General features: G+C 36.7%; 1 pseudogene; it reads right to left on the reverse strand.

The window, feature by feature from the left end:
• Positions 1-14,822: 14,822 nt before the first annotated feature.
• Positions 14,823-15,412, reverse strand: LOC118835335 (annotated as a pseudogene).
• Between the last annotated feature and the right edge of the window lie 297 nt (positions 15,413-15,709).

Genomic DNA, 15,709 nt, shown 5'->3' on the forward strand with positions numbered 1-15,709 from the left:
GAGTATATTCTGATTGCCCTATTCCCCAGTCAGCCCTCCCTTCTGTCACCCCACTCACTCCCTTTCCATTTTCCCTTGCTTTCTTGTTGGGCAATATAGATTTCTATGCCCCATCACTTATATATCTTATTTTCCAGTTCCATGCAAAAAAAAATACTTTTTTATGAACATCTGTATTTCAAACTTTGAGTTACAAATTCTCTCCCCTCTTCCCTTCCCACCCACCCTCGCTAAGAAGGCAAGCAATTCAACATAGGTCACATGTGCATCATTATGTAAAACCCTTCCATAATACCCATGTTGTGAAAAAGTAAATATATTTTGCTCCCTCCTATCCTGTTCATCTCCATTCAATTTTCTCCCTTGACCTTGTCCATTTTTGAAAGTGTTTGCTTGTGATTACCTCCTCACCCTATCTGCCCTCCCTTCTATCATTCCCCTTTTTTTATCTCCTTCCTCCTTCTTTCCTGTGGAGTAAGATACCAAACTGAGTACATATGTTACTCCCTCCTCAAGTCAAATATGATGAGAACAAGATTCACTCATTCTGCCTCAACTGCCCCCTCTTACTTTCCAATGAACTGCTTTTCCTTGCCATTTTTATGTGAGATAATTTACCCTATTCTATATCTCCTTTTCTCCCTCTCTCAATATATTCCTCTTTCATCCCTTAATTCGATTTTGTTTTTAAGATATCATCCCTTCATATTCAACTCACCCTATGTCCTCTCTGTCTATATATATATATATATACTATATATACTATATATGTATATATATATATATGTATACATATATATATATATACATATATATTATATAATATATATATATATGTATACATATACATATTCCCTTCGGCTACCCTAATACTGAGGTCTCATTAATTATACAGATCACCTTTCCATGTAGGAATGTAAACAAAGTTCAACTTTAGTGAGTCCCTTGTGATTTCTCTTTCTTGTTTACTGTTTCATGCTTCTCTTGATTCTTGTGTTTGAAAGTCAAATTTTATATTAAGTACTAGTCTTTTCACTGAGAAAGCTTGAAAGTCCTCTATTTTGTTGAAAAACCATATTATGCCCTGGAGCATTATACTCAGTTTTGCTGGGTAGGTGATTCTTGGTTTTAAGCCCTGCTCCATTGACCTCTGGAATATAATATCCCAAGCCCTTCGATTCCTTAAGGTAGAAGCTGCTATATCTTATGTTATCTTGATTGTGTTTCCACAATACTCAAATTGTTTCTTTCTGGTTGCTTGCAGTATTTTCTCCTTGATCTGGGAGCTCTGGAATTTGGTGACAATATTATTAGGAGTTTTCTTTTTAAGATCTTTTTTCAGGAGGTAATCAGTGGATTCTTTCAATTTCTGTTTTGCCCTCTGGTTCTAGAATATCAGGTCAGTTTTCCTTGATAATTTCTTGAAAGATGATATCTAGACTCTTTTTTTCATCATGGCTTCCAGGTAGTCCAACAATTTTTAAATTATCTCTCCTAGATCTATTTTCCAGTTCAGTGGTTTTTCCAATGATATATTTCACATTGTCTTCCATTTTTTCATTCCTTTCATTCTGTTTCATAATACCTTGATTTCTCATACATAAAGTCACTAGCTTCCACTTGCTCCAATCTAATTTTTAAGGTAGTACTTTCTTCAGTGGACTTTTGGACCTCCTTTTTCATTTGACTAATTCTGCCTCTCAAGGCATTCTTCTCCTCATTGACTTTTTGGAGCTCTTTTGCCATGTGAGTTAATCTATCTTTAATGTGTTATTTTCTTCAATATTTTTAGGCTCTCCTTTAGCAAGTCATTGACTTGTTTTTCATGGTTTTCTTGCATCACTCTCATTCTCTTCCCAATTTTTTCCTCTACTTCTCTTACTTGCTTTCCAAATCCTTTTTGAGCTCTTACATGGCCTGAGACCAATTCATATTTTTCTTGGAGGCTTTTGACTTTGGGTCTTTGGTTCTTTGGCTTTGTTGACTTCTTCTGGCTGTATGTTTTGCTCTTCTTTATCACCAAAAAAAAAGATTCCAAAGTCTGAGTCCGAATCTGAGACTGTTTTTGCTGCCTATTCATGTTTCCAGCCAACTATTTGACCCCTGATCTTTTTGTTGGGGTGTGACTGCTTGTAGAGTAGACAGTACTTTGTCCCAAGCTTCAGGGGCTGTACTGCTATTTTCAGAGCTACTTGTGCAAAGGAAGTTCTACCATACCAGTGCTCCTTCTCCCCCAAGAACCACCAACCAGGATTGTGGCCCAAATCCAGGCAGGGCAAAGCAGGCTTTGCATTCTCATTCTAATACACTGCTTAATTCCTCCCACCAAGTGGGCCTGTGGCCAGAAGCAACTGCAGCTGTAGCTATGGAAGCAGCATCAGAGCTGTACCACCTTCACTGCCCCCAGGGTGGTTGCCTACCATGAACTCCTTTCACTCTTTCCCAGAAGCTTTTGCCACTAACCTTCTCTGTTGTCTTTGGTGTTTGTGCATCGAGAAGTCTGGTATCTGGCACAGCTCACTGATTCAGGGCTCTAGGGCCTGTTCCACCTGGCTCCTGGTCTGCTTGGTCCTGGTGTGGCCTATGCTTGGCTGGGCTCCACTCTGCTCCCAGCTGCCTGAGATATTCCCTTCCCAGTGACCATACAGGCTATTCTGGGCTGGAACTTTGCTTCCCTTTGCTATTTTGTGTGTTCTGCAGCTCTAGAATTTGTTCAGAGACATTTTATAGGTGTTTGGAGGGAACTGGGGTGAGGGGTATCTTAAGCAAGTCCCTGCTTTCCAGGGACCATCTTGGCTCTTTATTGATTCTTAAGTTATCATTACTTGTTTATTTGTTTTTCCCCCAGTTCAATTATTTTCTATTGAAATATGTTATAGTTTCTTCTTTTTCTCCATTCTTTCATCAGTTTTAGTGTTTTTGTTATCTCGTGGAGCCACAAACTTCTATTTCTCCTTTAATACTTAAAGAATTGTTTTCATTAGTGAATTTTATACCTCTTTTTGCATTTTCCAATTCTGTTTTTTAAGCTGTTAGTTCCTTTGGCATTTTGTTTTTTCAAACCAATCTTTTCACTGAATTTTCATGTTTTTTCCTTTGTTTTTTTTTTATTTCTGTACCTATTTTTCACCAATCATTTTTAGCTTTTCTTGGAATTTCTATTGGAAAAAGTGCTCAATTCCTATTATTCTTTGAGGTTTTTCCTATAATTGTGTTAAACTCATTATCTACTTCAGAGTTTGTGTCTTCATCTTACCTGTCACCACCATAGATTTTCATGGCCTGGTATCTTCTGTTGTTATTGATTGCTCATAATTTTTGCTCTATTTCTTGATTTTGTACTTTTGTTAGAGTCAGCCTCTATTCCCTGCATGCATGGTAAATGGAAGGAAAATGTCTTAAGCTTTAGTTATTTTGCACACTGCTGTTTTCAGAACTGGTTCTGCTGGTTTAGAAGTTTTTGTTGCTTCCAAGATACTGTGATCTTGGGAGATATGTGGACATATATGGGCTAGGGACAAAGAAGTGAGAAACAGAAAAGGAACATATGTTAACTAAGCAAGGACAAATATAAGACAGACATTTGGGGCTAAAAATGTGGGCAAGTGGGTAAGTTGAATGGGACAAAAATGTCCTCTTTTAGTGTCAGAGGTCTCAGGTGAGGCCTGTGATACTGTAGCTGTAGTGATGGAAGCAGTCTCTCTGAGACTCAGTTCTCCTATTTTTATTATGTGGGTAGGAGGCTGCAGAGTACTGAGACAAGTACAAGGAAGACAGAGGCCAGAGAGAGAGAGAGAGAGAGAGAGAGAGAGAGAGAGAGACAGAGACAGAGAGAGAGAGAGACAGAGAGACAGAGACAGAGAGAGACAGGCAGGAAGGGAGGGAGAGGGAGAGGGAGAGGAAGGCAGAGTGCAGTATCATAGTATTGTTTACTAAAGTTAACAAAAATGTTTTGGGGAGTAGGTATATTTTTCTCTGCCATTCCTATTTATTTCCTTAACTCTTCCAGGAATTCTTGTTTGGCTTGAGCCCAATGAACATTTTTTTTCTTTGAGGCTTTCTTTTTAGCTGTTTTCACAATGGTGTTTTCTTCTGAGTTTGTATCTTTGTCTTCCCTGCCACTGCCAGAGCTTTTTATTATCAATTTTTTTTTATTTGCTCATTTTTCCAACCTATTTCTTGACTTTGAATATGGTGATAGAGTTGAGTTCTTATCCTCTGGGGCTGAGGAGGATCTGTCACAAGATTCAGTTGTTTTATTCTTTTGTTTTGTTTTGTTTTGTTTTGTGCTGCTGTTTTCAGAGCTAGTTCTGGGAGTCTACAACTTTTTCCATGCTTTTAAGGTGGTGTGATCTGGGGAAAAGTGTGGTCACTGCTCTCTTGGCCTCAGGTATGGTGTATTTCTAGGAAGAGTTTCTATTCCATTAAAGCTGTAATTCTAGTGTACTTCTTTGCCTTGGTATTGCAACCAGAGCCCCTACATCTTTGGTAACCAATCACTAAGGATTTTTTCCAACCTGGAACTGCGACCTAGTACTGCATATGGGCAATACAGTTGCCAATCAGTGTCTGCTGCACACAATCCCCCATAATATTTTTCTAACCAGTTGTCTGACCCTCTCCTGTCTCTGAGCTGAGAGCTCTAGAAGCTGCTGTCCATGTGCAAAGCTGCTGTCCATGTGCACACTCTTGGCAGGTCCCCACCCTGTCATTACAGATTTCTGTTACTGACCTCCTAATTTGTTTTATGCCAGGAAAAACAATATCTCACACTGACTTTTTCTTGGCTCTGCTGCTCCAATATTCAATATAATGCATTCTTTTTAGAAGATTGGTAAGGAATGTTGATAAAATTCTCCTTGGTTGCTGCCTCTAATCTGTCATCTTGACCCTGTCATACCTACAAATATTAATGAAATCTATTTCTGTAAGTGTTGAAAAAAACACCAGAAGGAAAACAGGACAATAATATTATTTGTTAATTATGAGCTCAGAAATAGAGGCATCATAGACAAAACAGAAGTCTTTAAGAAATCATTTTAGGCTAAATGATTACTTTTTATAATTAACATTTTTTTTTATTTTTAGTTTACAACACTCAGATCCACACAACTTTGAATTCCTGATTTTCTTTCCCACACTCTCCCCGCTCCTTCCCCAAGACAGCATGGAATCTGATATATCTTGTACATAACATCTCACATCGAACATATTTGTACAATAGTCAGGTTGTAAAGGAGAATTATGACCAATAGAATGCATCATGAGAAAGAAGAAACAAAACCAAAAAAAAAAAAAAAACTAAGACAAAAACAAAAGAGAAAAACATGGGAAAAAAGGGTGAGCAGAAAGTGTGCCTCAATCTGCATTCAGACTCCATAGTTCTTTCTCTGGATGAAGATAGCCCTCTACATCACAACTCATTTGGAGATGTCTTTGTACCTTGTATTGCTGAAAAGAGATAAGTCTATCAGGGTTAGTTGTCACAGAATCCATATGTCTGCGGTTCTGTATAATGTTCTCCTGGTTCTTCTCCCCTTTCTCAACATTATATCGTGCAGGTTTTTCAAGGTTATTGTGAAGTCCTTATCATGGGCATAGTTCCAAATTGCTCTCCAGAATGGCTTCATCAGTTCACAACTCCACCAGCAATGTAACAGTGTTCCAATTTTCCCACATCCTCTCCAGCATTTATCATTTTCCTGATTTGTCATTTTAGACAATCTGACAGGATTGGTATCTAAGACTTGTTTTGATTTACATTTCTCTCAGCAGTAGTGATTTTGAGCATTTTTCATATGCCTATACATATCTTTAATGTCTTCCACTGAAAACTGCCTGTTCATATCCTTTAACCATTTCTCAATTGGGAATTACTTGTATTTCTATAAATTTGCCCCAGTTCCCTGTACATTTTAGAGATGAGGCCTTTATTAGGGACACTACTTGTAAAGACTTTCTCCCAATTTTCTGCTTCCCTCCTAATCTTTGTTGCATTGGCTTTTTGAAAACAAAAACATTTCAATTTAACATAATCAAAATTATCTATTTTGCATTTTGTAATGCTCTCTATCTCTTGTTATGTCATGAATTCTTTGCTTTTCCATCAATCTGATAGGTAAACTATTCCTTGCTCTCCCAACTTGCTTACAGTATCAACCTATATTCCTAAATCATGAACCCATTTTGACATTATTTTGGTATATGGTGTAAGATATTGGTCTATGCCCAGTTTTTGCCCTAGTGTTTTCCAATTTTCCCAGCAGTTTTTGTGAAATAGTGAATTCTTAGCCCAGAAGCTGGATTCTTTGGGTTTATCAAAGAATAGATTGCTATAGTCATTGACCACTGCATCTTCTGTACCTATCCTATTCCACTGATCCACCACTATGTTTCTCAGCCAGTACCAGATAGTTTTGATGACTGTTGCTTTGTAGTATAGTTCAATATCTGGTATGGCTAGGCCACCTTCCCTAGCATTTTTTTTCACTAATTCCCTAGATATTCTAGACCTCTTGTTTTTCCAGATGTATTTTGTAATTATTTTATCCAGCTCTGTAAAATGATTTTTTGTTAGTTAGATTGGTATGGCACTGAATGGATAAATTAATTTAGGGAAAATTGTCATTTTTATTATTTTAGCTCGGCCTAATCATGAGCAACTGATATTTTTCCATTTATTTAGATCTGATTTTATTCTCATCAAATGTGTTTCATAATTATGTTCATATAGGCCTTGGGTTTGTCTTGGCAGATAGACTCCAAAAGATTTTATTGTGTTTACAGTAACTTTGAATGGAATTTCTCTTTCTATCTCTTTGTTAATAATGTATAGGAATGCAGAGGATTTATGTCAGTTTATTTTATGTCTTGCAACTTTGCTAAAGTTTTATTATTTCAAGCAGTTTTTTACTTGATTGTCTAGGATTCTCTATGTAAATCATCGTATCGTCTGCAAAAAGTGATAATTTGCTCTCTTCTTTGCCTATTCTAATTCTTTCAATTTCTTTTTTCTTCTCTTATTGCTACAACTAACATTTCTATTGCTAAATTTAATAGTAGGAGGGATAACAGACATCCTTCTTTCACCCCTGATTGGATTGGGAATGCATCTGGCTTATCCCCATTATAAATAACGCTTGTTAATGGTTTTAGATAGATGCTATTTATAGTTTTAACGAAGGCTCCATTTATTCCTATGCTTTCTAATGTTTTTAATACTATTGGTTGTAGTATTATGGCAAAGGCTTTTTCTGCATCTATTGAGATGATCATATGGTTGCTGCTAGTTTTGTTGTTAATATGATCAATTATTCTGACAGTTTATTTAATATTGTACCAGCATTGCATTCCTGAAATAAATTCTCCCTGGTTGTAGTGCATTATTCCTATGATGCATTGCTGAAACCTTTTCGCTAATATTTTATTTAAAATTTTTGCCTCAATATTCATTACGGAAATTGGTGAATAATTTTCTTTCTCTGTTTTGACTCTTCCTGGTTTGGGTATTTTTACCACATTTGTGTCATAAAAAGAATTTGGTAGGACTCTTTCACCTATTTTCCCAAATAGTTTATAAAGTATAAGAATTAATTGGTCTTTAAATGTTTGATAAAATTCACATGTAAAATCATCTGGCCCTGGATATTTTTTTCCTGGGGAGTCCATTGATGGCCTCCTCAATTTGGTTTCTGATATGGGGTTATTTAGGAATTTTTCTTCCTCTTCTGTTAACCTGAGCAATTTATATTTTTGCAGATATTCATCCATATCCCTAACATTGTCAAATTTATGGGCATACAATTGGGCAAAATAATTCCTAATTATTATTTTAATGTCTTCTTCATTGGAGGTGACTTTACCCTTTTCATTTTTGATACTTGTAATTTGATTTTCTTCTTTTCTTTTTAATCAAATTTACCAAAGGCTTATCAATTTTATTGACTTTTTCATGAAACTAGCTCTTTGTTTTATTTATTAATCAATAGTTTTCTTAATTTCAATTTTATTAATCACTCCTGTGAATTTCAGTATCTTTAATTTGGTATTTAATTGGGGATTTTCCATTTTTTTCTTTTTCTAAACTTTTCAGTTGCATGCCCAATTCATTGATGTCCTTTATCCCTATTTTATTCATGTAAGCATTTAGAGATATAAAACTTCCCTTAACAACTGCTTTGTCTGCATCCCATAAGGTTTTGTATGTTGTCTCACTATTGTCATTTACTTGAATGAAATTATTAATTGTTTCCATGATTTATTCTTTGACCCATTCGTTCTTTAAAATTAGATTATTCCAATTAATTTTAGCTTATTTTCTATTTTTATTATATCAAGATCTGAAAAGGATGCTTTGACTACTTCTGACTTTCTGCACTGGATTGTGAGGTTTCTATGCCCTAGTACATGGCCAGTTTTGGAGTATGAGACATGTACTGGTGAGAAAAAAGTATATTCCTGTTTGTTCCCATTCCCATTCAGTTTTCTCTAGAGGTCTATCATATCTGGCTTTTGTAAAATTCTGTTCACCTCCTTAAGTTCTTTCATGGTTATTTTGAGGTTAGATTTATCTAGTTCAGGGAGGGCAAAGTTGAGGTCTCCCATTATTATAGTTTTGCAGTCTATTTCTTCCTGTTACTCCCTTAACCTCTCCTCTAGGAATTTGCATGGCATACCACTGGTGTCTATATGTTAAACAAGGATGTTGCTTCATTGTTTATGTTGCATTTTAGCAGGATATTGTGTCCTTCCATATCTCTTTTAAGTAGATCTATCTTTACTTTTGCTTCATCTGAGATTAGAATTGCTGCCCCTGCTTTTTTTTTTTACTTTAGCTGAAACACAATATATTTTACTCCAACCTTTTACCTTTATCCTGTGTATATCTCCCTTTTTCAAATGTGTTTCTTGTAAACAGCATATTGTAGGATTATGGTTTTTAATCCATTCTACTATTCATTGCCATTTTATGGGAGTGTTCATTCCATTCACATTCACGGTTATGATTACTATCTGTGTCTTTTTCTCCATTCTGTTTCCCCTGTTTACGTTTTTATTTCCCCCTTCTCCCTTCCATTCCTCAACAAAGTTTTGCTTTTGACCATTGCCTTCCTCAGTTTACCCTCCCTCTTGATTGCCCTCCCTTATCTTACCATTTTCCACTTGCTACTTCTTCCCTCCCTTCTGATCAACCCACTCCCTATATATATATATATATATATAATATATATATATATATATATATATATACATATATACACACACACTCCCACTCCCTTTATATATATATATATATATATATATATATATATACACACACACACACATATATATATGTGTGTGTGTGTGTGTGTGTGTGTGCGTGTCTGTTTGTGTGGAGATATATGTGTGTGTGTGTGTGTGTGTGTGTGTGTGTGTGTGTGTATGTGTGTGTGTGTGTGTGTGTGATAGATGATACAACTCTATATAAAGATGTAAATAATTTGCCCTTATTGATTAATAAGTTTTGTGGGATTTTTCCCCTGGTTACCTTTTTATGTCTCTCTTGAGTTTGTATTTGGAGATCAAATTTTCCATTGAGTTCTGGCCTTTTCATCAGGAAGGTCTGGAATTTCCTTATTTCATTGAATCTCCTTGCCTGAAAAATTATGCTCAGTCTTGCTGGGTAGTTGATCCTTGGTTGTAGTCCCAGCTCCTTAGCCCTTTGGAATATCACATTCCAGTTTCTCCTACCATTTAATGTAGAAGCTGAGAGATTCTGTGTGATCCTGACTATAGTTCCACGATATTTGAATTGTTTCTTTTTGACTGCTTGCAGTATTTTCTCCTTGACTTTGTAATTCTGAAATTTGGCTACAATATTTCTTGGAGTTTTCAATTTAGGATCTCTTTCAGGGGGTGATCGGTGGATTCTTTCAATGACTATTTTTCCCTCTGGTTGTTGGATCTTTTGGCAGTTGTCTTTGATAATTTGCTTGAAGATATTATCAAAGCTCTTTTATTCATTGTGGAATTCTGGTAAACCAATAATTCTTAGATTTTCTCTCTTGCATCTATTTTCCAGGTCAGGTGTTTTTCCAATCAGATATTTCACATTTTCCTCTATTTTTTCATTCTTTACATTTTGTTTTACATCTTTATGCTTTGTAGAGTCATTAGTTTCCACTTGCTCCATCATAATTTTTAATGTTTTGCTGTCTACATTTTCCTTTTGAACCTCCTTTTCCAATTGGTTGATTTTATCTCTCAGGGTGTCATTTTCTCTCTTTAGATTCTGAATCTCCATAGCCATTTTGCTGATCTTATTTCTTAAAGACTTGATTTCACCTGTGTTTTTTTTTTCATTTTTTCTATTTTTTCTTTTACCTCCTTAATTTGGTTTTTAAAGTCCTCCTTTAGGTTTTCCAGTCATGCTTTTTGGGCTTGAGGCCAACAAGCACACATTCCCTTTTGAGGTAACAGATGTGGGTATAGTATCAATGCTATCCTCTTCCAAATTGGTATTTTGATTATCCCTGTCTCTGTAAAATGAATCAATGTTCCTTGCTTTTTTGTCTTCCTCTTCATGTTGTTTAGCTTTTTCCTGACTTTACAGTCAATTTCTGATTTTGGGGTTCAAGGATCTCTGTCTCAGGTTTCTCATTCTGGGGATTTTGAGTTTAGTTACTGGCTTTGAGTATTGTAGCCTTCAGTATCCTGATGTATGGGGGAGGGTTCTGGCCACGTGAATTATCCTTTTGCCTTGGGGATACTCTGCAGCACTATTGTTTTTCAGCAATGGTCTCAGCTTTTTGTTGTCTGTGCTTGGGTCTGCCACTTCCCCTGGGGTTGCAAGGGTACATCTGGGCTCCTTGCGTTGACCCCTGCTGGTTCTGCCCCTCTGGGACTCAGGAACTCCCACTGCTCAGCCACTGAAGCCCCACTTCTGTCTCTTCTATTGCAGTGTTTTTTCCCCAAGGAATTCTGTGGGGGGGGGGGGAAGCATTAGAACTGTTCACCTGGACATTATGTCTTCTGGAAGTTCAAGAAGGTGCCTTTCTATCCTTTGGGCTGCAAGTCTCAGGAGTAGATGTCTCATGGCCAGAGGCATTGCACTGCTGCTTCTTGTCTTTTGGACAGACTCCTGTCCTGTGTTGGGAGGCCTGGGAATTTCTGCAGGTTTCGTGCACCCTGTTTTCTCCCAGCCTGTCTTGCTGGTTGGTTTCCACAGCTGCTTCTGCTTTGGTGCTATCTGGTGCAGCTCCATGTGCCAACCAATCTCCCAGCCTACAGATCCATCCCGTTGAACTTTTGGACTCTCCTGGCTTGGAAATTCGCCCCACTCAGACTGGTAATGGCTTCTAACTCTCTCAAATCTGCTTAGATTCATTTTTAGGGGAATCTGACAAAACTTGTGAGAGAGCTCCAGTAAAATGCTGTTTTCATGTGACCTTCTTGGCTCTGCCCCCTAAATGATTGTTTTAAAGAGTTTTCTGTCATGACTGTAAATGATAGATCACATTTCTGTTAGAGAAGTTAATATAGAAATGGAGATGAAATGGAGATGAAACAAAGACATGGAGAATTCAGTCTTCATTCTACATTTCAAAAAGTAATAAACATATATGTTTTTTTAAATAAAAAGTATTATGTTAAAATAGTCTTAATTTTTTAAGACAAACGCTTGGATTTTATTATTCAAAAATTAGCTAAATATTTCCTTTCAGTGGTGCTACTAAACTAGAATCTGGCTAACATTTAAAAGGAAAATATCTATTTGCCTAGAGAAAGGTATAATTGGATTCTTTGCGGAAGTTTTTTTGTCAATTACTCTAAAGTTTTAACATATACTTAAACTTCCATTGATACTAAATACTGATTATTCCATCACAGAAACTTAGAACTTTTCGGATAATATGCTTTGATCACTGTAGTTTCCATTCTCTTTTTGGGATCTTTTAATGGAACATTTCATTGTGCATTAATTTGTGTTGCATGAGAAATATGTAACTCATTGACCCAGGATGACTGCTTATGCACAGAGCTGTCAAATGCTTGGCTTTAAAAAAAATTAGTTTTCTTTAAATAAAATGAAGGTACATTAATGTTTAAATAGCCCTTCAAAGGTCTGATTCAATTTATATTATATAATGTGTTTGTTTTGTCCTATAGTCAGTGGTACTGAGATATTGCAATAATGTTTCTAAAGTGGAAAAGCTGTTTGAGATCATTGCCTTTGCTTTATACTTTACAGCACTTTACAGTTGTATTTCAAACTTTATAGCATTTTTATCAAGCATGAGCTACTTATTATGTAACAGTAGTAAGTTATCCATAAATAACATTAAGTATTATTATGATCCAATATGCCTGCATATAATTTTCATCATTTGAATTGTGACAAGGTTCTTAGGCTGTTTCAATTAAAAAAAACCTTGGACTCATTTTTTTTTCTTTTAGTTTTTGTTATTGACCTCCTCTTTCAAGCTAGCAAAAATAATTAAGCTGGTTTGTGCATGAAAAATCAGATTTTGTAGATTTAAAAAGATTTAGCTCATGCTTAAATTAGTCATGTGGTGACCTTCTTCTGGGAAATAAAAGGACTGGCACATTTTGTATCCATCTAGTACATACTTAGAAGCAGCTTCTTTCCACTGGTTAAGCCACTAGAATTGTTTGAATTTTGGATCTACCTAGACTGGGATAGTCTCACTATTTGTCTGGTCTTCTAGGGAATAAGGATTCATTTATTTACAGCAGATAATATTGTGTGATAAAGGAATAACTCCTGAGAGTTACTCCACTTCTCTATGGCATGTGGCCCAGAGAAAAATGTCTTTTGATTTTTGTCTCTTTTGTTTGTCCTTTTCACTTTTAGTTTCAGAGATTTATTCAGTGAATGAGGTAAGGTGAAAATGAATGGATGATGGAAGGAAGGATAGAGGAAAGGCAGGTGGAACCAAAGGAAGAAAGAGTACCTACCTAACATAATATTAAACTAGTTCTTTCTTTAAAAAAATAAACTTGTGTTTTTAAATATCACACACAGAGTTAAAATTGAATTCATGAATAAAATTTTCTCCCATAAAGAGTATATGTTAGAGTTCCAAACAAGAATGACAAAGGACTGAAGTATTCTATTTGTGGCCAATATGGTATGGAGGTGAGTGTTGTTTGACAGTAACTTACAGAGAATTCATTACATTCACTGTTATTTTTTCCAGTGGCAAGATTTTATTCTTTTAATTGGGAAGAATGAAGTATTCTTTGAAATAATGAAAGAAGTTCTTCAAGAGAATAACAAAAAAGAAAACAGCTGGGACAGGGTGAGGATGCAATCTACTTTGAAAGTTAGGTGAATAGAAGAATGTCACTGAAGGATGGAAAAAAGCAAACCACTGATGAAATGAAGCTTTTTAATTCATTTTGGAATAATTCTGTGGAGAGAGACCACCATGATCACTGAAGCCAATTGAAGGCAGGACTTTATAAAAGAAAAGTTTTTAAATAAATGAACATTTGCCCAAGAATAAGGTTTGGATCTCCGTACTATCATTTGTTAAAGGTAGGCTTGGTGGGTTCATGTCCATGACAGGAACTTCCCCAAAATGAGCTGTTAAATTATATTGGTTTAGACCTTTACTATTCTGACTTTATGCTAAAAATAAAAGACAAAAAATGTTTCCATATATATGATCCTGAGCTCATAGAACAAAAAATAAGTAATGAATAGTAGGAGAAAAGACCAAAATTATCCTAAGGAACCATCTTTTTAAGGGACCAGCAACAAAATTCGTGTACTAATGAATCATCATATGTGTACACACACACACACACACACACACACACACACACACACACATATATATATATATATATATATATATATATATATATATATAAAATGCATGGTGTACATACACTCACACACATAAATACACATACTTATACACATTTATACTGATGTGTATATATATACATACATTAATTTCTTTTTAAATTTTACATGTACGTGTGTGTCACATTTATCTCATAGATATTGTGAAGACTTGATATAAAGTACATATATAGACTATCATTCCAGATATCAGACATTTTGTTGAAAAAAAATCGAATGGATCAAACTAGTGAGGTTGCACTGTATTTTTTCAATATGTATTTATAAAATGAGTGACTGACTAAGAGGGGATAAATCAATAGTGACAGAGGATATTTAGAGAGTAGTTACATAAAGATCAATAGATATAAGATTCTGGGAAGATGGAGGAGTAGGTGAGAAAATTCCAAGCTCTCAAGATTTTCCCCCATGACAGAGTTAAAATAGCACCTTGGGTGAACAAAGTGTGGGTGGGGACAAGAAGAATTGGGGCATAACCAGGATCTTGCTGGGATAATTTGAGAAGATCCAAAGAAAATGCCCAGGAGCAGGTTTGGTCCCTGTGAGGAATAAATACCTCCAGACTAGGTTCCATTTTATTTTTTTTTTTATTTTTTATTTTATTTATTTATTTTTTTTGGGGGGGTGTGATCTATGGTTTATTTTGTCAGGGCTGTGGAAAGAAGACAAGCTGAGATGCTTGCCAGAAGTGTGCCTGTAGCACCCCCTCCTGTCCAAAAGAGGCACCACTTCACAATGATACACACTGCAGTTTTTGCATACATTCAAAAGATGTACTTGTATATATCACTATACACAGGAGGAAATCACCTTATTCTTGCTCATCAGTCAAGTCTCTGACTTATCTTTACTGAGTTCTGTCTTGTGGGGAACATTTCTGTATGGTTCTCAAGTCAATCTATAGGTGAAAACTGGAAGTAAGTTTCAAGACAGTCAACAGATTTCTTCAAAGCCTCCGGGCTATTTTTGGGCGGCATCCATCGTGTGGGATGGGGGTGTTGTCTGTGATTGAGATGACCTCCAGGCCCACCGTGGTCAACCCCTTGATGGCAGATAAGCGCTCTGGTCCCAGGCCTTTCACCACCACTCTGACATGGTCACTCCTTTCACTGTGGCTTTCTCCGCTGCAGCAATGCCTGCAGTTTGTGCTGCAATCCCTGTGGCCTTTTTTGCATTTTTGAACCCTTCAGTGCCACAAGAAGTTTGGGCAAGTTGCTCATTCCTGAAGAGACCCCTGGATGTGTGTGTTGTTATATGTTGCTTTAATGTGAGCTACTGGGATTTCTTCATATTTATTGCCTCCCCATGTCAAGGAGCTCTCCTGATCCGGAAGTGGAGGAAAGACGCTGAACCTGCTGGGTTTCTGGGCATCCCTCGGCTCTCCTTCTGTTTCTGCCTCTGTCTTCTCCACCACCTCCTGGGTCCTCTGCATGCCACTGTGGAGAGCACTGCTTGGAGCATGGTCCTGGGCACCCAAGGTGTGGGCCCAGGTCCGCAGGGGTAAGAGGTGCCACCCACACTCTTCAGGACTTGCATGGCCGGCCTTGGTTCCATTTTAAAAACAAGCCACAATCTACTTAAACAACTAGTGGCAAGCCCTGGGGTTAGTTGGTTTGAGAGGCTGCCTTCCCCCAGGAACAAGAACTTTTCACCCAGAGATAGTCAAGGGAATTGGACATTTGATCCCAGGAAAATTTAAGGAACATCTGCTGATGATGAACCCCAGACCCAGCTGCAATTCAAAAAGTGTTGGCGGCAAGAAGGAACCAGCACACACGTGGTATGTGCAGAAGCAATGGGGCAGAAAGCTCCTGACTGTGGGCACTTACAGGA

Source organism: Trichosurus vulpecula, chromosome 2 (assembly GCF_011100635.1).
Source record: "Trichosurus vulpecula isolate mTriVul1 chromosome 2, mTriVul1.pri, whole genome shotgun sequence".
In the NCBI taxonomy this organism is placed as follows: Eukaryota; Metazoa; Chordata; class Mammalia; order Diprotodontia; family Phalangeridae; genus Trichosurus; species Trichosurus vulpecula.